This window comes from Peromyscus maniculatus, chromosome 4 (assembly GCF_049852395.1).
Source record: "Peromyscus maniculatus bairdii isolate BWxNUB_F1_BW_parent chromosome 4, HU_Pman_BW_mat_3.1, whole genome shotgun sequence".
Taxonomy (NCBI): domain Eukaryota; kingdom Metazoa; phylum Chordata; class Mammalia; order Rodentia; family Cricetidae; genus Peromyscus; species Peromyscus maniculatus.
Genome location: NC_134855.1, coordinates 17,960,470 through 17,984,133, shown reverse-complemented (window position 1 = coordinate 17,984,133; position 23,664 = coordinate 17,960,470). Strand labels below are relative to the sequence as shown.

At 38.2% G+C, this 23,664-nt stretch overlaps 1 long non-coding RNA gene across 2 annotated transcripts in view; it reads left to right on the top strand.

Annotated features, from left to right (window-relative positions):
* The first annotated feature begins 3,855 nt into the window (after positions 1-3,855).
* LOC121828623 (uncharacterized) overlaps positions 3,856-23,664 on the top strand; it is a 34,175-nt gene continuing 14,366 nt past the window's right edge. For both annotated transcript variants that reach the window (XR_013050442.1, XR_006071056.2), the window contains exons 1-4: positions 3,856-3,982; positions 5,189-5,241; positions 14,995-15,068; positions 16,328-16,364. This is a non-coding gene — a long non-coding RNA (uncharacterized LOC121828623). The remainder of the gene's footprint in view (positions 3,983-5,188; positions 5,242-14,994; positions 15,069-16,327; positions 16,365-23,664) is intronic.

The window sequence follows — 23,664 nt, the reverse complement described above, 5'->3', positions numbered from 1 at the left end:
GGGCAGAAAGCAGAAAGGTATATAAGGCATGAAAACCAAGAACTAGGCTGGCTAAGCATTCAGGCTTTCGAGAAGTAGTTCAGCTGAGATTCATTTGGATAAGGACTCCAGAGGCTTCCAGTCTGAGGAAACAGGATCAGCTGAGGAACTGGTGAGGTGAGGTAGCTGTGGCTTCTTCTGCTTCTCTGATCTTCCAGCGTTTGCTCCAATACCTGGCTCCAGGTTTGTTTTTACTAATAAGAACTTTTAATGACCCATCCAGCAGGCCAGGTTATTCGCGGGTCTCGAGGAGGGACCACCTGGGAATCAATGGGGGCGAGAGGGAAAGGAGACCAAGCGTGTGAAGAAAGACAGAGTCGGAGTTGCCAAAAGGTCTCGTTTATTGGCTGGGGCTTGAGGCTTAAAAGCAGGGCTTCAGGCAGGGAGGGGGAGCAGGGGCTTCAGGCAGGGAGGGGGAGCAGGGGAAGACAGGGGAGGAGAATGGAAAATTCTTGAGGTTGCTTTGGTCCCTGGCCTTGCAGGTGGCTGATAAGCACCCGTCCAGGAAGTTTATCTAAAGCATGTCTCGTGGTTTTGGCTAGAGCATCTTGTCTTTTTCAAGGCCGGCTGGAGCAAGAGAAAACTTATACAAAGTTCAAGACACAGTTTGCCCAGTTGCCCAAGGTTGGTCTCCAACATTTTAAGATTCATGCTACACTTAAATAGTCCAAGAGAATTATTAGATGAAGCTGAAAAGGAATTAACTCTAATAGAAAAGAAAATATGAGAAGCACATATAGATCGTGTAAATCCAGAACTTAACTGCATTTTAATGATATTCCCTTCTAGACAAACAACCACGGGAATTTTGATGCTAAGGGAAGATATTATATTGGAATAGATATTTCTATCATGTAAACCAAATAAAAATTAAAAACTTATATGGAAAAGATCTCTGACTTAATTCTAGAAAGAAAATTAAGACTTTGTCAATTGCAAGAAATAGACCCAGCAAAAAATTATAATACCCTTAAATAATGAGGAGATTTACTCATTGTGGAAAGATAATAAATATTGTTAAAGAGCCTACAATAATTTTTTGGGAGAGATTAACAATTCTTATCCCAAAAGTAAGAGAATAGAATTCATAAAAAGAACTGCAAGGGTCCTTCCTCACATTGTATGGCAAAAGACAATCTCTGGCATCCCCACATTCTATATTGATGCAAATAAATCAGGAAAGGCAGGATATAAATCAAGAGACTTAAATAAAATGATTCAAAGCCCCTATATAGTGATATTTTATTTGTACTGAAATGTGATTTGTATGTTAATAAATAAAGTTGCCCGGGGGTCAGAGCTATTAGAGCATAGCAAAAGCTGGGCAGTGGTGGTGCACACCTTTAATCCTAGAACTTGGTAGGCAGAGCTAGGTAGATATCTGTGTGTTCAAGGATACAGCCAGCATTGGAGACACATGCCTTTAATCTCAATACCAACCATAGAAGACCTGGAGTTCTGTACAGACAGGCAGTGACTAGGCAGTCATGTGGCTGGGTTTACAACCAATGAAAAGGCAGAACAGAAAGTCTATATAAAGACAAAAACACAGGAAGCAGGTCTCTTGGCTGAAGAGGCTAGATGCAGCAGATGGGTAAGGCTCTTAGCTCTGATCTCTTGGCTTTTTTTCTTTGCATTAGTTCTGTGTTTCTTATGTAATAAGATGGTTGGTTACATCTACACCCTTACAATTCTATACAAAAGACAGAACTGTATGCCATTCTTATGGTACTAATGGACTTCATGGAACCCCTTAATATAGTCAGAGACAGTTGTTTTATATATGAAAACTGCTGAATTTATTCCTGATAATATGAAGTTAACTTTACTATTTATATAATTACAGGAAATTATCAGAAACAGGGAACATCCTATATACGTAATACACATCAGATCCCATATGGGTCTGCTTGGTCCTCTAACAAAAGATAATGATGAGATTGATCATTATTAATAGATAATAATTATTGGAAGCCTCAAATTTTTCATTAGAAAAACTGTAAGATATGTCCTACATTGGGGAAGGGATTTTGCTTTTGTTTCTACAGGAGAAAAAAAGCTATGGATACTGAAAAATTAATAAAAATTAATTTCAAACAGGAAAAACTTCTTGATGAGGAGAATTAATAGCTTATCCATGGATATGACTATTATACAAGTTGTAAAAAAATTCAACCAACAAGAGTTGGAGCAGGGCTCTGTTTTTAATCTTTACAGGATAATAAAAATATCCATCTTTCAAAAATCATAAGGCCTTGGATACCCAGATATCTACAACAAAAGGAGAGAACCTATTAGTACCAATATATACAGAGTAATATCTCACTGCCTAACCTCTATATCTCTTTAACTCTAAAAATGTTATGGTCCTTGAATTATAAATCAAGATGGCTTTGGAATTGAAATATAGCTCTCTCCTTTTCTAAACCCAAGAATGTTGCTAATTTTTTTTTTTTTTTTTTAGAGATTCTGTCTCATATCACACCACCTGGTGGGAAGACAGAAGAAAACCAATAAAAAAGGGACCATTGTCATCAAGATTCTATTTCTTTCCACACATGTTCTCACTTTCGGAGGATCCAGTATAAATCCAAACTTTCCATTTCGCTATTAATAATGTTCAACTTTTCCACAATTGGCCTTTCTAATAGCAAGCTCTAAAATCTCCAGAAGGAAGATGGGGCCCCACAACAGTGACCTACTCAATCCAGAATGATGTTATGGTACCCTTGAACATTACTTGATGAATAATTTTGGACTAGAAATTCTGCAAGGCAGTTCTAAGATGAGATAGATGGTCCATCATATTACACTTCTAGCCAGAATGTCAGATAACCTTACCCCTTACACTGAGACTGGCTGTGGAATCTACAGCTAGCCCTATTGAAACTTAACTATCTGAGCTTTCTTACAGGACTCCACAGAGATACTCTTGCCCCCAAACAGCAGCAAGCAATTCTAAGAAACTGATGGCCCTCTCCTAAAGGTTTTATTTTCACCAGATTATGGATAATGGTTATAAGGTTGGGGTGGAACAATAAAAATTAGACTCAATATTCTTCTTAAGAAAAGAAAAAGGGGAATGGATAGGTATAGAATATTAAGGTAGATTATTGTATGTACTAGTAAACTAATTTAGTAAAATATCTGTCTTAGATAATTTACATGGTTATGGATTCTTATATAATGATATAAATGTAAACTATTTTTATATTCCCATTTAAGATAATTTGTATGTTGAGACAAATACAAAACTATATTTGTTGATATATATATATATATATATATATATATATATTTCTACTTCTATTTGAAATATCTTGTATATTGATGCAAATATAAAATTGTATTTGTCATACTGTATGTATGTTCTACCTCTGTTAACATATTTTATATATTGATACATATTTAGGATTGTTATCATATTGCATATTACACTATACATTTCTACCTCTGTTTAAGACATTTTGTGTATTGCCACAATTTTGGGATCATTGTCCTTTTACTGTACATTTGCTTATAGACTATTTGCCTTGTTTTTGTGAAGGCTTAGTCCTTAGGTTATTTAGGTAGATGAGACTTAGAGATTTATAGTCACCCATGCTAGTCATTTCTATAGTTATATTAGTTAGGTTGTTCAGGTTTATAGATATATAGGTCAGATGGATAGGTAATCTTCACAAACCTAGAGAACATGGCATTTAAATGTTTTGATAGCTCAGAATTCTGTTGATGTGAGACATAATTGTTCCTAGCAGCACCATTCTGATCCCAAGAGAATGTTGGGTTTCTAAGACACTCCATTTGGAAGTTTTCTTCTTGGTACATAATGGCCTGCTGGGCAAAGAACTGCCCTTGCCTTGCCTGCTGACAGTATGAATGCTATCCTTTCTGAATGAGCAGGACACAAGGAAAAGTGACTATTGAACTCTGCCAAGACAGGGTAAGATGGTCTTTCAAATTTCCTGCTTCTGGAAATGGTCTGTCAGGTATTCTAGGACTGTAGATAAATTGGATGCCCCAACAGTGCTGAGAAACTTCAGGTGACTGTCCAGGCTCCCAGCTGTCTCTGTCTATTCTCACAAGATTTTCAGAAATTGTTTGCATGCATTTCCCATTTCTCAGGTATTATTATATTCCATCAAGTCTTTGACGGGGTTAAAGACTAATAGTTACAGTTACAATCTTCTTGTATCTTAACTAGAACATATTAAGTGCTAGATTCAGATTCTTCAGCATAGGACAGCTTTTGGAATAATCTCTGTAACATGCCATTTACCTACATTCTGGACATCTCTGAATTTTAGCATATGTCTCTTTTTTACTATTGTTCTTGTTAGTTGTAGTTCCATTTTGCTTAGGTAATTACCCTTTATTTCTCCTGGACAATACTTAATAATCATTCCTATTGTATATAGTTTTGTGTTAGGTTAGAACTTTCTTATTTAGACGAAAGGGGGATATGTAGTGGGTAACTGTTCTAGCTATGACCTTGAAGCATCACCCCTAGGGAGGTAGCAGGTAACTGTTATACCTGCCTATGACCTTTTCAGTACATGCCCTGGGGCATAGCCACTCGGGATCCTTAAGGTCCAGGATTCACGTATGTGGCTCTCTTCACCTCCTCATAGTATTGGATGCTGAGATCTTGGACCAGGTAAATCAACATGGGACATAGTTCAGTTTCCCTGGACCCTACAATAAATCTCCTGTGGCAATGAGTTAACCCCCAAATAAATTCCTTTACTCATTGAGTAGACTCTGTGGATTTCTCACATTAATGATAGATGACAGATGACTGGTAGATGATAGTGGTTCTGCTAAACCTTCTCTCATAAAACCCAAGTTTCTTTTATTTCTCCTCATTTTGTCTGATAGTCTCTACTTTTTTCCAGTTAACTAGCATCTTGAGAACAGGATACATGTATTGATGCTGTGTAACTCATAGAACAATGTCTAACACAGTGGGCTGGTCCAGTGCTTTATATTGTTAATTTCATGGTGTTTTTTCACACATTTATATTTATATACATTAGTCCCCCCCAAAAGTCAATCTTCTCCTGTTCTCTGGAAAGGTGCATATTTTGCAATATAGTATTTTATAATAGTAGTAAAATTATGTAATTACACATTACTCAATAAATTCCAGGTATATATGGAGATGAACTGACTAAATCTGCCAGAACCTGGAGGGGATCACAGGTAAGCAGGATGACTTTCAGGTCTTTGCCACCAACCACATAATACCTATATTTCAATGTCTTTGTTTATTTTAGATATATTTTATAGCCTCTAAAATTACACTAAACACAATTTTCTATGAATGAAACTTCTGTTTGTAGGTTTCATTGTTTTGAGTGATACATGTGCTAGTCAGGTCTTAAACAGATACAGATGACACACTCAAAATAAGGTAACTGCAGAGGATACAACACTTACAAGGAGACCTTATGAAAGTAAAGGTAGGGAAACTGCAAGAAACACCATTTTAACTAGTGCCTTTGTGCCACTGGGGACTTGTCATCACTTCTAGGTAATTTGAGTACCAGGGAAGGGGGTTGCTGGAATCAAAAATAAAAAATTACAAAGTCGCTACTGTGAGAGAGCAAGAGTTATAGCCAGCTTAAGAGAAAATCCAGGGAAATGGCTGCTCTTTTCCTCTCCTTCTTTATCCTGGAGCTTGCACATTAACCAAATCTAACTGACAGTGAAATAAGGGGTGGGCAACCACTGGTATCATTCACATAAACCAGATTGGTAGAGTTAGAAAGCAGTGTAGATAAGGATTGGAGAGGAGCTGACTGCAGAAATAACCTGTCAAGTCTGTGCAGAAGAAATTACCAAATAAGAGACACAGAGTAACTCATATACACTTTCCAATCTTCTTTCCTGTGAGCTAAAATAGTCAGAACAAAGACAAATTAAAACTCTACATAAGTTAGGTGAGTATACAGAAGGCTTCTCACAAAAGGAATTAAGCTGACTGTATACCATATATTTACACTTTGATTTTTTTGTGTGTCTTTTTGATCGTAGATTTATTTCTACATGATTTATAAGACATTCATAACATGTTCACAATTCAGTCTCTTCATGAGTCATCCTAATAACAGCTAACTTTTTCCTAAAGTTCAACAGTGTCTTTAAAACAGACCTCTAGGTAATTGTGTCACACAGAAAAGAAATCACTTCCTTTTCCTCCTCACTGCCTGCTTTCTGATATTGGACAGCTGTCATGCATTCTGTATCTGCTCAGTGGCAAAGGTCTACTGTGAAAATTGAAGCACCAGAGCTCATTAACCTTTTCAGGAGCTTGGAGACAAGAGTTAGAAAGGTATGACTCGGAGAAATAATTCCCCAGGACCGAGTAGCAGCAATTTTCTAAACAGAAAGCACTGGAGAAGAGGGAGGAGAACACACAAAGAAAGCTGTTTCTGTTAACGAACCAGACTCTGAGCTTATCATAGCAAAGGGAAAATAAAAAGGGAAGCAAGTTACTACAAATCTTTTAAAGGAAGGCCATGAGTCAGAGGACTCTGTGAGCTACTTCCTATAAATTTACTCTTGCCTAGTATCTATGCCAAAAGACAAAGTGCCAAGGTGGCTGGGGAGGAAAACAGGGCCATCCCGAAAAGTGGAGAGAAGAAAAAAGTGTCATGCGATCACATCCACATGCTTGCCTTGTTGAAAAAGGGCTGGGTGCCCGGTCCACTATCAAATCTACTGCCCATCTTTGGTGTAAATTCTTCCAATTGAAATAGCAGGGCACAGCAAAAACAGGTATCTTTAGAAAGAGGAATCCATGCCCACTTTTTCCACTAGTACATTTACCATAAATGTTGCATAAAACCTATAAATGGCATTCTATTCTATAAGAACTATAAGTAAAATGAGAAGTTTTCTATTCTACTACTGAAGTTTTCTTACTTTGAGAAGAATATTTAGTCCAAATATATATCTAATTCTATTAAAAGAAGTAAATGAAGGCTGTGAGGGTGAAGCCAGTGAACTTATCAGCACTGAGTGTCCTTAGATGTTATCCCATCATCAAGTGCTGCCTTACAACTCTATAAGTGACAATGTTCATTTGGAAGGTCCTTCTTGCCTTCTCCCTGTATCAAGCAGAGAACTGGAAGGAACCTTTAGCTCTGCAGTAGAAGAGACCCTTCACTTGTCTTCCCTAGTTTCCCATTTCTTAATTTTTTTTTTTTTACTTTTATGGGGGGGTGTGGGAAGGTTGTGTTTCATGTTAACATTTCACATAAAAGCCTTTTTCCATTTCTGGAGATTGGACTTGTTTTTGTCCCCTATTCTTGCAGGCCCATTGTTTCCTGTAGAACATCCCACATTGAGCATGTGTGGCATTTTTCCACTTGTGCATGCCCTACCACAACAAAGATTCATACAAGCGATACATATTTTCCAGAGCTGTAGCCCAATCAAGTAAATGATCTGTCTCTCTGTCTCCCACACAGCTTTTCTGATTATTATTATTATTATTATTATTATTATTATTATTATTATTATTTGCAGAACTCTTTCATCAGGTGCCAGATATCAGGATATGCAAAAAAAAAATCATGAATGAGGCAAGACCTCATTTTTCTATCTGAGGGGTTATAAGGAAACACGTATGTTCTGATGGTAACTTTCTTTTACTTTATCTTTAGAAAAATCTTCCTCTGAAAATCTCTCTGTCTCTACACAGCTACATTCTCCACATGGCTCTCTCTATACTCACACAGCTCTCTCTCTCACACACAGCTCTCTCACATAGCTCTGTTCTACCCATCCTTTCCCCTAATATCTCTCTAAATTTCCCTCTTCATACATCTAGAAAATTTTTTCTCTCAACAGAAAACTCTATATAATATATGAGCTGCATTTATTTTAAGGTCGCAAGCATAACGAGTAAACAATTAGATATAGAGCCATTCTGGTAGCACATGAGAAATCGTACCACCTCTCACAGGCCTGAAATGTCACATTGACCATAACCTTGGCAATTGTTGGCTGTCAGACAGGTTCTCTGATGTGTAGTCTATACAGAAAAGTCAGGAGGTATATAGACACCCAGTGCCCAGTGTTTCCCAACAGAGAGTGACATTGAAATATAGGACCTATGCAATGAACAGTTAGTTGGCTGAACCTTGAGCCTTGTATTTTAAAACTGAGGTTTAAGAGTACATGCAGAGAGTCAATTGCTAAGAGAATTATATCTACTGAAGTTGCTTCATTCCTGATGTTGGTTCCACAAGCAAACACCTGGGAATATGTCCTTAAACATTTCATCTGCAGAGAATTTGTTTTGAGGTCCTAAATCAGCCAAATGTGTAAAGAGCTATTTTTGTAGCTGAGAACACTGCTATATTCCTATGTAAGCCTGAGCCATGGAAAACATCCCAGTCTTATTCTATTCATCAAAACTATACAGCTTAAGAAAAAAAAATCATCTTTCTGACCATACACAGATATATGCACCCAAACAGTACAAAACACACCACCAATAGGCTGTGGAAAGAACCCAACAGCTTGTTCTTTTCAAGGAGTAATTGTGACAGATCATAAGAAAAATAAAACAGAAGCAACCATAATCCCTAGTAGTCAGTAACCCCATGATCTGTGCTTAGTATGTCTTCACATCAGAGGGTTATTCATCTGACCTGTTGAGTATCAGTTGTCATCTGGTGCATATTCCATGGCTTCTGGCAGAAGGAATTATATTTCACAGTTGTCTCTAGAATATGTGGTTATAAGTTATAATTTCTCACAGAAAAATAATTTTGAGACTTGGAAGGGAAAAATGAAAGCAGTCATCTTTATACTTGGGAGTTCAGTTCATGGGATGATGCTGTGCATGTGTGGTCTTTGATTTATTGTACCTTGGTGAAAGCACTCATCCAAGCAAATTCATATGTGCTAGACAGTTTTTGCTGACTTTGAGTTTTAACATCCATGGTGGAGTTAGTGGCTTCTTCTGTTGTTCAGCCACATGATGAAACATGGACACAGTAGAGACAGATGCAGTTCTGCTTTGACCTCAAGGTCCAGTTGACCCTTGCTGGTGCTAGTTTTCCTAACTTCACATTCTATTTTTTCTCATCTGTCAACACATAGTCACTTCAGTAGCAATAGACAGAACAAAAGAAACAGGCTTGCCTAAGGTACTCTCATGATTTTAAAAGATCTGCTAGAACCCAGGTTGAAATACTGGCACATACTTAGATTTGACAATTAAAAATATCCTGATATGCTTCACTTGAAAATAGACTTTGGGAGAACATCTAATTTCAAGGTGAAGGTTAATTCTTAACTCTGCAGGTTTTTCTTTGCCTGCAAAGAAAAATTAGAATACAAGAAGTAAGCAATATGTCTACATTAACATCTTGGAAACCCCACTACACTCAATATTTTCAGTGTGTTCTCACTCCAAAGTGCAAGGATGGTTGGAAAAGCACAGAAATTCCATAGGAAGTTGAGCACATGGCCCAAGACGGTGGTGATATTTTATTTGTGCTCTAACAAATAAAACTTAGCTGGGGATCAGAGAACAGAGCCAGCCACTAATTTAGCCATAGAGGCCAGACAATGGTGGCACACATGCCTTTAATCCTAGCATTCAGGAGGCAGATTCATCTGGATCTCTGTGAATTCAAGGTCACACTGCGAACAGAGCCAGGCAAGGTGGTACATGCCTTTAATCCCAGCACTTGAGATCTTATGTCTCTGCTTGGGAATGACACATGCCTTTAATCCCAGGAAGTAATATGGCAGGACACAGAAAGGTATATAAGGTGTGAGGAAACAGGAACTCCTTCTCTTAAGGTATGAGGACCAGGAACTGGAGGCTTTTAGCAGCAGTTTAGTTGAGATCTCTTCCAGGTAAGGACTAAGAAGCCTTCAGTCAGAGGAAACAGGAACACTTGCTCTCTTGAAAGAGATGCTTTCAGTCTGAGGATTTGTGGAAACAGGATTGGCTGAGGAGTTGAGGTTAGGTTGGCTGTGGCTTGTTCTGCTTCTTGGATCTTTCAGCATTAACACAAATATCTGACTCTGGGTTTTTTGGGGTGTTTTTATTATTAATAAGACAATTAAAGATTCATGTTACACAAGACTTTTCTTCTTGATAGTTTTGCCCCCCCCCCACTTTGTAACCCTGTTGGTTTCAGCAACTTGCCTTTTCTGGGAGGGCAATAGCTCTGAAGTTCTCACATTGGCCTTAAGTTGTATCTTTATCCTTTATGTCCTTATCCATACTTTAAGAAATTTGGAACAAAGAGGGAGCTAGAAAGTTCGTGTGTGTGTGTGTGTGTGTGTGTGTGTGTGTGTGTGTGTGTGTGTGTGTGTGTATGTATGTGTGTGTTCCCATCTTTTCCTTTTCTAGAGATCATTCAGTCAATACAGGAAGGCTATGTTATTCCTTGCCTCTGTGAGGAAAGGAGCATATCCATTGCACTATGCTCTTTCATTCACCATATGCTATCTATGCTCTACATAAAATCTCCATCTGAGTCAGTCAGGCTTCATTGTTATTTTAAAAAAAGGAATAACAGAATATAGTTTATGAAAAAATATTTTCAATAGTTTTTCAGTAATATGTATTTCTTTTTTCCTTTTCTCTTTTTATTTATTCTTCTATCATACAATACATCCTGACCACAATTTCCCCTCCTTCCCTTCCTCCAAGTCTCACCCTACCTCCTTTCTCACCTAGACCCACTCCTGTTCCATTTTCCTTCAAAAAATGAGCAGGCTTCCCAGGGATATCAACTGAACACAGCATAGCAAGATGCAGTATAAGACTAGGCACAAACCCTCATATTAAGGCTGGACAAGGCAACCCAGTATGAGGAAAAAGGTCCCAAGAGAAGGTAAAAGGGTTAGAGAGACCCTCAGTACCACTGTTAAGAAAACAGAAAAACCCAAAGCTAAACAACCATAACACATATGCAGTGACCTAGCACTTACCCATGCAGGCTCTGTGATTGTTGCTTGAGTCTCTGTAATCCCCTATGAGCCCTAAATGGTTAATTCTATGGACCGTGTTCTCCTTGTGTTCTTGACCCATCTATCTCCTACAATTCTTCCTCTCCCTCTACTCTGATGTTCCCCAAGCTTCAAGGGGAGAGACCCTATGGAGATCTCCAATTTGAGCTCTTTTTCTACCTAATATTTGGCTGTGGATCTCTGCATCCACTCCCATCAGCTGATAGCAAAGGCCTCTCTAATGACTCCTAGGCTGTGCACTGATCTATGAATATAGTAGAATATCATTAGGAATCATTTCATTGACCCCCCCCCAACTTTGGGCCAGTTGTGTTTGATTATATCCAGGTCTCTGTGATATCCAACTTCCAGTTCCTGACCATTCAAGCAGTGTTGGGCATGGGTTCCCTCTAGTAGTATGGGACTCAAGTTAGACCAGTCATTGGTTGGCCACTCCCACAAGCTCTGAGCCACCATTGCCCTTGCACAACTTGCAGGCAGGACAGATTGTAGGTCTAAGGTTATGGAGCTGGGTTGACATCTCAGACCCACTGCTAGGGCCCTTGCCTGGTAATAGAAGATGGCCAGTTCAGGTTCTGTATCCCCCATTACTAGGAGACTTCACTTGGGTCACTCTCATCTATTGTATGTCCCTTTACTGGGGAGGTAAGTGCATTCCCTCCTAGAGCCATCCTTGTTACTTTGCCTTTCTGGGTCTGTAGATTGTGGCATGATTATAATTTACTTAGCAGATTATAATTTACTTAGCCTTTCTGGGTCTGGGTTGCCACAGTCAGAACGATTTTGTCTAGTACCATCAATTTGCCTGCAAATTTCATGATATCTTTTTTTTTAACAACTTAAAATACTTGGGCAAATATACCACATTTTCTTTATCCATTTTTCTGTTGAAGGACATCTTGATTGTTTCCAGTTTCTGGCTTTCATGAATAAAGCTGCGATGAACACAGTTGAGCAATTGTCCTGGTGGTAGAATGCAGCATCCTTTGGGTATATGCCCAAGAGTGGTATAACTGGTTCTTGAGGTAGAGAGATTCCCAATTTTCTGAGAAACTGCCATAGTGATTTCCAAAGTGGCTGTACAAGTTTTCAAGCCCAACAGCAGTTGATAAGTGCTCCCCATGCTCCATATCCTCACCAGCATAAGCTGACACTTGTGATCTTTCTGACAGATGTAAGATAGAATCTCAAAGTAGTTGAGGTTTGCCTTTCTCTGATGGCTAAGGATGTTGAACATTTCTTTAAGTGTTTCTAGGCCATTTGAAATTCCTCTATTGAGAATTCTCGGTTTAGATCTGTACCCACTTTTTAAATGGGTTATTTGATTTCTTAATTCTAGTATTTTTAAGTATTTTTATATATAATTTGGATATTAGCCTTCTTTCTGATGTGGAGTTGGTTAAAAAAAAAATCTTTGCCCATTCTGTAAGCTGATATTTCTCCCTATTGGTGGTGTCCTTTATCGTATGGAAGCTTTTCAGTTTTGTGACGTACCATTTATTAATTGTCACTCTTAGTTGCTTGTGCAGTTGGTGTTCCATTCAGGAAGTTGTCTTCTGTGCCAATGCATTCAAGGCTATTTCCCAACTTCTCTTCTACCAGGTTTCGTGTATCTGGTTTTATGCTGTAGTCCTTGATCCACTTGGACTTGAGTTTCATTCAGGGTGATGGATATGGATCTTTTTTGCATTCTTCTACTGACTTCTAATTAGTCCAGCATCATTGTAATCATTTTTATTTAAAAAAAAGTCAGGTGTCTGTAGGTATGTAGATTTATGTCTGGTTCTTCAATTTAATTCCATTGATCAACCTGTCTGTTTTAATGCCAACATTATGCAGTGCTTATTACTACAGCACTAAGAACAGCTTGAAATCAGTGATACTGCAGGACATACTGCAGTTCTTTTATTGTTGAGGATTGTTTTAGCTATCCTACTTTTTGTTTTTCCATAAGAAACAGTATTTTCCTTTCAAAGTCTGTAAAGAATTGTGTTGGAATTTTGATGAGAATTGCCTTTAATCTGTAGATTGCTTTTGATAGGTTGTCCAGTTTTACTACATTAATCCTAATGATCCATGAGCATGAGAGATCTTTCCATCTTCTGATATCTTCCTCAATTTTTTTCTTCAAAGACTTGAAATATTTGTCATATAATACTTTCACTTGCTTGGTTAGAGTTACCTCAAGATGTTTTGTATTATTTGTGGCTATTGTTCAGAACATTGTTGCCATCTCTTTCTCAGTCTGTTGTCATTTATATATAGGAGGGATATTGATTTTTTTTAATAAATTTTATGTCCGGCCAGATAGGTGCAAGGGTTTATCTGTTGCAGGAGTTCCGGTTGTAGAATATTATTTTAAGGTATGTTACATTTGTTTATGCTCTTGAACATTTGTTTAATGATGCAAAGATGTGTTGCAATTGTTTATGTTGCATTTGTTTAACTCTGTGAAGCTTTGTTACTATGCCTGTCTAAAACACCTGCTGATCTAATGAAGAGCTGAATGGCAAATAGCAAGGCAGGAGAAAGGATAGGCAGGGCTGGCAAGGAAGGAGAGAATGAATAGAAGGAGGAGCAAGAAGAAAGAAAAGGAGCAAGAGAATAAAGAGAGAGGAATAATGAGGATGCTATGGGCAAGCCACTGAGCCAGCAATGGAGTAAGAGTAAAAGTAAGATATACAGAAGTAAGAAAAGAAAAAAGTCCAGAGACAAAAGGTAGATAGGATAATTTAAATTAAGAAAAGCTGGCTAAAACCCAGCCAAGCTAAGGCCAGACATTCCTAAGTAAGAATAAGCCTCTGTGTTTGATTTATTTGGGAACTGGTTGACAGGCCCCCCAAAAGAGCAAAAGAGTAAGAGTAAAAAGACAACAAACAACAGTTTGGTGTCCAATGTCAGGCAAAGTTTTCATGTAGGGCTTAGAAAAGGTGAGGAAAAAAAGAGGACATGGCTCATTTAAGAGTTTCTGCCTGCTGGTCAGCCCTTGAGACACCAGTACATTAAGTAGTTCCAAAAACTAAGTAAAAATGCCTGCCACACTGCAAGCATCAGCATTCTAGAGCTCTGGGAAGGTTGAGTGGAGTTCATGGTCAGACACCTCCAAGCTGGCTGTGAATTTTAGGCTTATCTTTCACAACCCAAGAAGCAGGTGAAGTCTGCCACCAAAGACACAGGCAGAGGTCATAAGCTACTTCACTTAGCAGTTTTTTGCTCATGCAGAAAAAAAAAGGCTAAAAGATATTTAATGAAAGAGTTCAAGATGGAAAAAAACCTTTAAACAGGTTCCATTGTGTTTTACAATGTGCAAAGGCTTAAGAAAGAATGAATATGGGCATAGACAGTCATAGAAAGAAATAGTTTAAAAAGTAATGAAGTCTCTAAAAAAAAAGTTAAAGTAATATATTTTTAAAAGCTGCATAAGTTGGGAAGTACACAGGGAGTCTGGATCCTATATAGTATTGTCTTGATTTTGCATGCTGACAAGTAAGCAATAGCTGCTAAGAGATGTGGGATTGTGAACTGGATTACCAAACTGAACCAGCCTAGATATTTTAGGAATGCCTTAACTTTAATATAGCAGTCAAAAATGCTTTGGAGAAGAGGTTTTTATTGGTTGTAGTATTAAGGCAACTCCACATAGTTAAAAAGGAGGTTTATTTTGTGGGGTAACTTACAAGTAAAGGGATAGGTTACAGGGTCCAGGAAAGGTGTAGCACACTTCAGCAGTGTTCTCTGGAAAACTTGGCTTGGTCTGCCTCCAGCATCCAGGACCAGGGAAACAAGAGAGCCGGCACATTTGGATCTCGGCTCTTAAAGGCTCCTGTCTCGGCCCTGCCTTGTAGGTTACCAAACTGTAGACAGTTACCAAAGCCTCAATTGGAGGTAGTACTTCCATGTCAAAGCTGGAAAAGCTGTTCTTTACAGGTTTTGCTTTTGTTTCCACAGGAAACAAGAGGCTGTGGATTCAATCCAGAATACAGATCAAGTCTGATCAAGAGAGACCTCCTGAACCTTGACAGGTGATGTCTATCAACAAAGGTTATACTGGTCTTCCCAGGACTTGGCCATTATCTCAAATTTTCTCTCTGGGACCCTTAAAATATTTTATCCACAGACAGCAGGAAGCAATGTGGAGAAAACTATGCCCACATTCCCAAGAGTTGGGGGGTGCGAGTGGTCTTTGGTTCTCTTGTGGGCTATGGATATTTGCTATAATTTAGAGGAATATAGGATAAAAAGACAACTATTAGTCTCAGATAATATTGCATTAGCATGGATTTTGAAATACTGATACAAATTCAATTTTTTTTACACTGTATATATGTTTCTACTCTTGTTTGTGGTATTGTGCTTATGCAGTTAATTTAAAAATGCAATATGTAACCAATATACAAATAAAAAATAAGGTTAGTAGTAAATCTATAATTTGTAGTCACATTAGATACATTTTTCTAGGTTAAATGGGTATATTTTAGATAGATAAATGGTCTTCAAATACTCAAAGACCTACAAAATATGAAATTTAAAATGTCTCCTAAGGTTTTTTATGACAATAAGATATATCTGCTCCTAAAAGTACCAATTTACTTCAGAGATGATGGACATTGAAGAAACTCCTTATGGAGTATGCTTTCATTGGGCAAAGAAACTGCTTTTGCTTTGACTGCTGACAATGTGCTGTGCAGACTGGACATGCAGGGCACACAGGAAAAAGACTGTTGAACATTGTCTAAACAAGGCAAATCAGTCCTTCAAAATTCCTGCTTCACAGAAGAGTTTGTCAGATATTCTGTAGGATACAGAGGAAAGGAACCGATGACTTTGCCAATACAAGGCAGGACAGACAATCTTTCAAATCTCCTGCTTCACTGAAATATCTGCCAGGTATACTAGGCCTATAGGCTGAAAATGGATGCTTCAATATTGCAGAGGAACTTTGGGAAACTGTACAGGCAGTCATATGTCTCTGTCATTTCTAAAGTTTTGGAAATTGCTTACAAGCACTTCCTGTTTAGTCAGGTAATATTATTTCCTTCTGGGGTGTTTGATGGAGTTAAAGACTAAATAATTAAGGAATTTTGGTTTTTCTTAGTTATGATACAAAGTAAGTTAGGTAAAACTTTGGATTCACCAAGTTAGGATACATAATGCATTATTTTCTCTGAATATGCTAACTACAAATGGACAGAATATTGTAAATGTAATTCTTACATGATTAATGTTTTCTGTTGTATATAGTTTTACTATGTTAAAGTTAAAAACCTTTCTTTTTATTTAGGCAAAAAGGAAGAAATATTGAAGAACATTATTTTAAGGTGTGTTACATTTATTTATGCTCTGGAACATTTCTTTAACGATGCAAAGATGTAGCTGGAATTTTCTACAATCCTGCCTGGGCCTGCAGCTGCTCAGATCCAAATAAACACACAGAGGCTTATATTAATTAAAACTGTATGACCTAATGGCTCAGGCTTCTTGCTAGCTAGATCTTACATCTTAAATTAACCCATTTCTATAAATCTATACCTTTCCATGTGGCTCATAGCTTATCAGTATTTTTACATCTTGCTTCTCATGGCAAAGCTGGCAGCATCTCTCTGCTCTGCCTTTCTCCTTCCTCCTCTCTAGTTAGAATGTCCCACCTAACCCTATTCTGCCTCACCATTGGCCAAACAGCTTTATTTATCAACCAATCAGAGCAACATATTTTCACAGCATACAAAAAGACACTCCCATCACAAAGATGTGTTGCATTTGTCTATGTTACATTTTTTTACCTCTGTGAAGTTGTGTTACTATGCCTGTCTAAAACATCTGCTTGTCTAATAAAAAGCTGAAGGGCCATTAGTGAGCCAGAAGAAAGCATAGGTGGGGCTATAAGGGAAGGAGAGAACAAATCAAAGGTGGAGGAAGAAGAAAGAAGGAGCAAAAGAACAAGGAGAGGGGGATTCTGGCTACACAGCCAGTCATGGATTAAGAGTGAAAGTAAGATTTATAGGTAAAAGCCCAGAGGCAAAAGGTAGATGGGATTATAAAAGTTACAAAAAGCTGGCTAGCAATAAGCCAAGCTAAGGCTGAATATTTACAATCAAGAATAAGCCTCCATGTGTGCATTTATTTTGGAACTTGGTGGTGTCCCCACCAAAAATAGAGTAAAGAGGCGAAAGAATAAAACAACCAACAACATGTATAGCCTTTGGGTTTGGTTAACTTCAGAATGTGACTTTTTAAAATTTCTATATTCTTTAATAACATAATTTTAAAAGCTTGCAAAAGAGAAAATAAAATAACAAAAAGACAAGAAAACAAAACAATGACAACAAAAACAGAGGAAAATACAGGAAACACACATACACACACAAACCAAAATCCACAAAAAGACAAAATCAGAAACCATAATGTATGAGAAAAGGACAAGGCAAAAAAATGCCCAAAAGAAACAATATATAAAAATACTATTGAGTTTGTTTTGTATTGGCCATCAAGTTCTGGGAATGTGGCCTATCCTTAAGTGTAGTTAATATACCCAAAGAGACCCCAGTGGAGAAAACTAATTTTCCCTTTGCAAACTGGTATCAATTGCAGATAGCTTCTCAGTCAAGGGTGGGCACCAATGTCCACTTCCCCTGAGAAGTACTAGGACTCTGTTTGTCTTGAATCTGTGTAGGCCCTTGGCAAATGGTCACAGTCTTTGTGAGTTTATAAGTGCATCATTCCTGTTGTGTCTGGAAGACTGTTTCCTTGGAATTACCCATCCTCTCTGGCTCATACAATCTTTCTGCCTCCTTTTCCACATACTCCTTAAGTCTTGAATGGAGGGGTTTAATGAAGATATCCCTTTTTGGATTTGCTGTTCAAACATCTCTCAAGAAGAGCAGCTTCTCTTGTGATGGCTGAGTGAGTCGCTCCTCTATGGGTATAGAAAAATGTCATTGGGAGTCATTTTATTACTATGTTCTGCTAGTAGAACAATAGTATTTAGTTTTTCCCTAGGCCCATAGCTTTTTACCAATCTCAGCTTCTTGTCTACCAGAGTAGTATCAAACATGGGTCCTATCTCATAGAGTATGCCTTAAATGCAACCAGATAGTAGCTGGTTACTCCAACAACATTTGTACCAGCTTATCTTCCAGGTAGGTCACTATTGTACATTTCAGCATTTGTAGTTGTGTTAATGGCTACCTTTCTCCTCCAGTAGCATATAGAGTACCTTCCAGAAGCATGAACACTAGTCAGTAGATTTGACTAGGCTGATACTAGCTCTACTCTCCTTGTTAATGAGATATGTAAATGTTGTCTTTAGTAATTAGGTCCTGTAATTAGTTTGTAGGGAGCAAACAATATCCTTTGTTGTAGCCTGAGATGTTTAGAGTTTTCCATGAGATCCTTGTCACCAACAACTCAATTAGATGCAACCCTTTCCTGGTACTAGAAGTTTTCATTGGTTTTACTTTAAGAAACTTCTACAGATACAGGTATCCATGTGATACCTCAAATGGAACTAACACACTTAGCATTAGTTGCCCACCTCTATATTCCCTCTCGTATCTCTCACCTTCATCCTCCTCCCCATTTACTACTCCACCATAGTCTTCCCTACATTTCTCAGTAACTATATATTCTATTTCCCCTTCCTTAGGAGATTTTCCCTCCCTGATAGTTTTTTTTTAATTTCTTTTTTTTTATTATTAAGAAATTTTCTATTTATTTTATATACCAACCACAGATCTCCCCTCCTCCCTCTTCCCACCCCTCATCCTTCCCCCCAATCTACCCCCATCCCTACTTCCTTGAAGTCAAGGTCTCCCATGGGGAGTCAGCAGAGCCTGGTACATTCAGTTGAGGCAGGTCCAAGCCCCCCCTGCACCAAGGCTGTACAAAGTGTCACACCTTAGGCACTAGGCTCCAAAAAGTCCATTCATGCACCAGGGAAGGATCCCGATCTCCCTACCTGGGGGCCCCAAACAGCTCAAACTAAACAACTGTCTCTCATATCCAGAGGCCCTAGTCTAGTCCCATGGGGGCTCCACAACTATTGGTCCACAGTTCATGGGTTTTGACCAGTTTGGCTGGCTGACTCTACATTTTCCCATCATGATCTTGAGGTCTCTTGCTTATGGAATCCCTCCTCTCTCTCATCAATTGGACTCCTGGAGCTTGGCCTGGTGCCTGGCCGTGGATCTCTGCATCTGTTTCCATCAGTAACTGGATGAAGGCTCTATGATGACAGTTAGGGTATTCACTAATTTTGTTACTGGAGTAGACCAGTTGAGGCACCCTCTTGACCATTGCTAGTAATCTAAGGTAGAGTCATCCTTGTGGATTCCTGGGAACTTCCATAGCACCCTGTTTCTCCCTTTTCCCATGATGTCTTCATTTATCATGGTATCTCTTTCCTTGCTCTTCCACTCTGTCACTGTTCCAGCTTGAACCTCCCATTTCCTTATGTTCTCACCTGATAGTCCTTTAATCTATATCTAAAACTTGTGGTTTTAGAAATTATAGCATATATTTCAAATCCATAAAACTTAACATCCACATATAAGAGAAAACATAATATTTGTCTTTTAGGGTCTGGGTTACCTCACTCAGGATAATTTTGGGGGTTTGTTCCGTCCATTTAGCTGTGAATTTCATAATTTCATTTTTTAACAGCTGAGTAATAATCTGATATGTAAATGTACCACATTTTCCTTTGGGTATATGCCCAAGAGTAGAATAAATGGATCTTGAGATAGATCGATTTCCATCTTTCTGATGAACTGCCATACTGATTTTCATACTGCCTGTGTAAGTTTGCCCTCCACAACAGTGAATATTTATTCCTCTTATTCTGTATCCTGTCATCTGTTTTATTCATTTTGGTTATTTTTACTGAGTTAAAAATATGATTTCAAACTAGTTTTGATTTTCATTCCCCTTGTGACTATGGACCTTGAACATTTCTGTATGTATTTCTAAGCCATTTTTGTCTCATCTTTTGAGAACACTTGGATTATATACCCTATTGTATTTCTTAATTGGGTTCTTTGTTTTCTTGATTCCCAGTTTTATTTGGTTTCTTTTTTCTTTAAAAATTTTAGATATAAACCCTTATGTAAAATCAATAAAGATTTTCCCCATTAAGTAGCCTGTCATTTTGTTTAAATAATAGTGTCCTGTGCTGCATAGAAGCTTTTCAATTTCATTAGGTCCCATTTATTAATTGTTGGTTATAGGGTCTATCCTATCAGTATTCTGTTCAGAAAGTCCTGTGCTGTGTCAGTGAGTTCAAAACTATTCTCCTACTTTTTCTTTTGAAAGATTCAGTGTATCTGGTCTTACATTGAGGTTCTTGATCCATATAGAATTAAGTTTTGGTCAGGATGGTAAATATGGATCTATATATATTTTTCCAAATACAACAATCTAGTTTGACCAGAAGATTTTTTTGAAGATTGTAGGAGGCATATAGGCCCTGTGCTCACAGATAAGGGAAACCAGGAATGTTTCCAAGGTTCTCTCTTCAAAGTGAGAGATGTATAACCTGTATTCCATCCAGAAAGTTGGGGAACAGGTATGGTTAATAATCTGGTAACCTCTGTGCTATCTTGTGCGGCCAGGCCACACTATCTCCTCCAGACATCTTGAGGCTGTTTATATCAGTCAATCTATGGCAGTACTATCCTTCCCAGACCCTTAACATCAGCATTGTTTACCTTGACCCTGCCTCCTTAGCTGATCTATAGTATCTGCCTTTATGAAAGATGTTACTCATACTTTATAAGACTTTTGATGTAATTATGTTTTAAGCATTGTTGGGCACATGGGATTGAGTTATCACCATAAATCTTTTTTTGCAAATTGTATATGCCTATAATAAACTACCCACTGCTAGACTCTCAAAGTTTAAACCAACATTTGTAGCAGGAATCTTAAAAGTTCTCACCGGATCCTCAACTGGTCTTGTCTCCTCAGACTGGGGGCTTCTGTGTCCTCATCCCAATAGCTCTCAGCTGAACTGCTGCTTAAAACCCTGAATGCTTAATCAGCCACGTGCTTAACCAGCCAAATGTTTAACCAGCCAAATGCCTCTAGTTTCTGGTCCTTAAGCCTTATATATCTTTCTACTTTCTACCACCACTCCCTGGGATTAAAGGCTGGCTTTCTGGGATTAAAGGCGTGTGTCACCATGCTTGGCTATTTCCAATGTGGCCTTGAACTCACAGAGATCCAGAGGGATTTCTATCTCTGGAATGCTAGGATTAAAGGCGTGTGCTATCACTGACTAACTAGTGGCTTGTCTGTTCTCTGACCCCAGGTAAGTTTATTAAGGTACACAATATTTTGGTGAACACAATACCACCACAAACATTGGCTACTCAGTTGTGTTGAACCAAATTTCCTTCTTGCCTTCTCTAAACTCTTCTGCCTATGGAGTTTGGAGAGATAACCCCCTGCCCCATAGAAGATGTTGTCATTTTTCCAGTGTAGCTGAAAGTTTTCCTGTGCCCACCTGGCTCCTGCAGCCTCACAATCCTGCAGCCACTCAGACCCAAATGAACATACAGAGGTTTACATTAATTATAACTGCATGGCCATGGCTCAAGCCTTTTGCTAGCTAGCTCTTATATCTTAAATTAGCCCATAACTCTTAATCTATGTATCACCACATGTTCTGTGGCTTTACCTATACATCCCATTACACATTTTGGTTTGAAGTCTAATTTGTAAGGCATTAAATAACTACACAAGCTTTATTCTTAGGTGTACTTGCTTAGAATACTTTTTTGCAACCTCTTATTATGAGATATCTACCCTTCATAGTAAGTTGTTTCTTGTATTAAACAGAAATAAGGACCTGTTTTCACATGTACACTGTTATTCTCTATCTTTTTACTAGTAAATTGCAACAATTCATATTGAAAGATGTAAACAAGAAGTGTTTATTGATTTCTATTATTTTGTTGTGGTGGTATTGATTTTTTTCCCCTCTTTTGATTTACTGGTCTACCATTATTGATTCCTGTATTTTCTTCTGTATGGTTAATCTCTTCAGAATGAAGTTTTCCTTCTAGTGTGATCTGTAGAGCTTGATTTATAGATACTTATTAAATTTGATTTTACTATGGAATGTTCCCTTCACTCCTCTGTCTATTGTTGGTGATAGGTTTGCTGGATATAGTATTCTGTTAGGACATGTGTGTTCTCTCAGAGTTTGTAGAACATACGTCCATGCCCTTGTATCTAAAAGAGTCTCCATTGAAAAATAAGGTGTTATTCTTTTAGGCCTGTCTTATATATTACTTCACATTTTAACTTTAACTATTCTTTATTTGTTCTATATTAGTGTTTTGATTACTATGTGTTGTGCTAGGTGGTTTTATGTTAATTTGATATAAGCTAATATCATCTGAGACAAAGGAAGCTCAATGAAGAAAATGCCTCCATAAGATTAGGTGGTAGGCAAGCCTATAAGGCATTTTCTTAAATAGTGACTGGGGAGGTCCCAACCCATAATGGGTAGTGCCATCTCTGGGCTGGTGGCCCTGGGTTATATAAAAAAAAATCAGGCTGAGAAACCTATAAGAAACAAGCCAGTAAACAACACTACTTTATGGCCTCTGCATCAGCCCCTGCCTCCACAGTCCAGACCTGCTTAATTTCCTGTACTGATTTCATTTAATGATGAACTATGATGTGGAAGCATAAGCTGAAAAAAACTTTTCCTCTCAAAGTTTCTTTGGTCATTGTCTTAGTTAGGGTTTCTATTGCTGTGAAAAGACACCATGACTAGGGCAAATCTTATAATGGAAAACATTTAATTGGAGTGGCTTGCTTACAATTTCAGAGGTTCAGTCCATCATGGCAGGGAACATTGTGGGAAGCATGGAGTTATGCAGGCAGACATGGTGTTGGAGTAGTAGCTGAGAGTCCTACATCTTATAGGCAACAGGAAGTCAACTGAGACACTGGGTGGTATCCTAAGCATAGGAAACCTCAAAGCCCATTCTCACAGAGACACCTTTTCTCCAACAAGGTTATACCTACTCCAACAAAGCCACACCCTCTAATACTGCCAATCCCTGGGGAATAACAGGGTATAAATAATATGAAGGGGAAAATGAGGAAAATAAGAGAGGGCTTTACCTGGGAAAGGAGAAGAAAGACAAGGAGAAGGATGCTGTGGGATGCCTTTCTATATACTATGAATATATGCTGTTCTCATTGGTTAATAAAGGAGCTACTCTGGCCTGTGGCAAATCAGGTTATAGCCAGGCAGGAAATCCAGGAGAGAGACAGGAAGAAGAAAGGCAGAGACAAAGAGATCCTAGCCTGCCACCCAAGGAACAACATACCAGCAGACTGATAAACCATGGACTACATGACAAAACATAGATTAATAGAAATTGGTTAATTTAAGATATAAGAGCTAGCTAGCAAGAGGCCTGCCATATACCATACAGTTTGTAAATAATATTAAGCCTCTGAGTGATTATTTTATAAGTGGCTGTGCTGTGGGATGTTCTGTATGTCCTGTGGGAGCCCATTCTCAGGTTCCTTGTGGCGTTACCCAGCAGGTCCGTATAGAGGATGATTGGGACCATGGGCCTGAGTGCAGGTGTTTGAGATGGT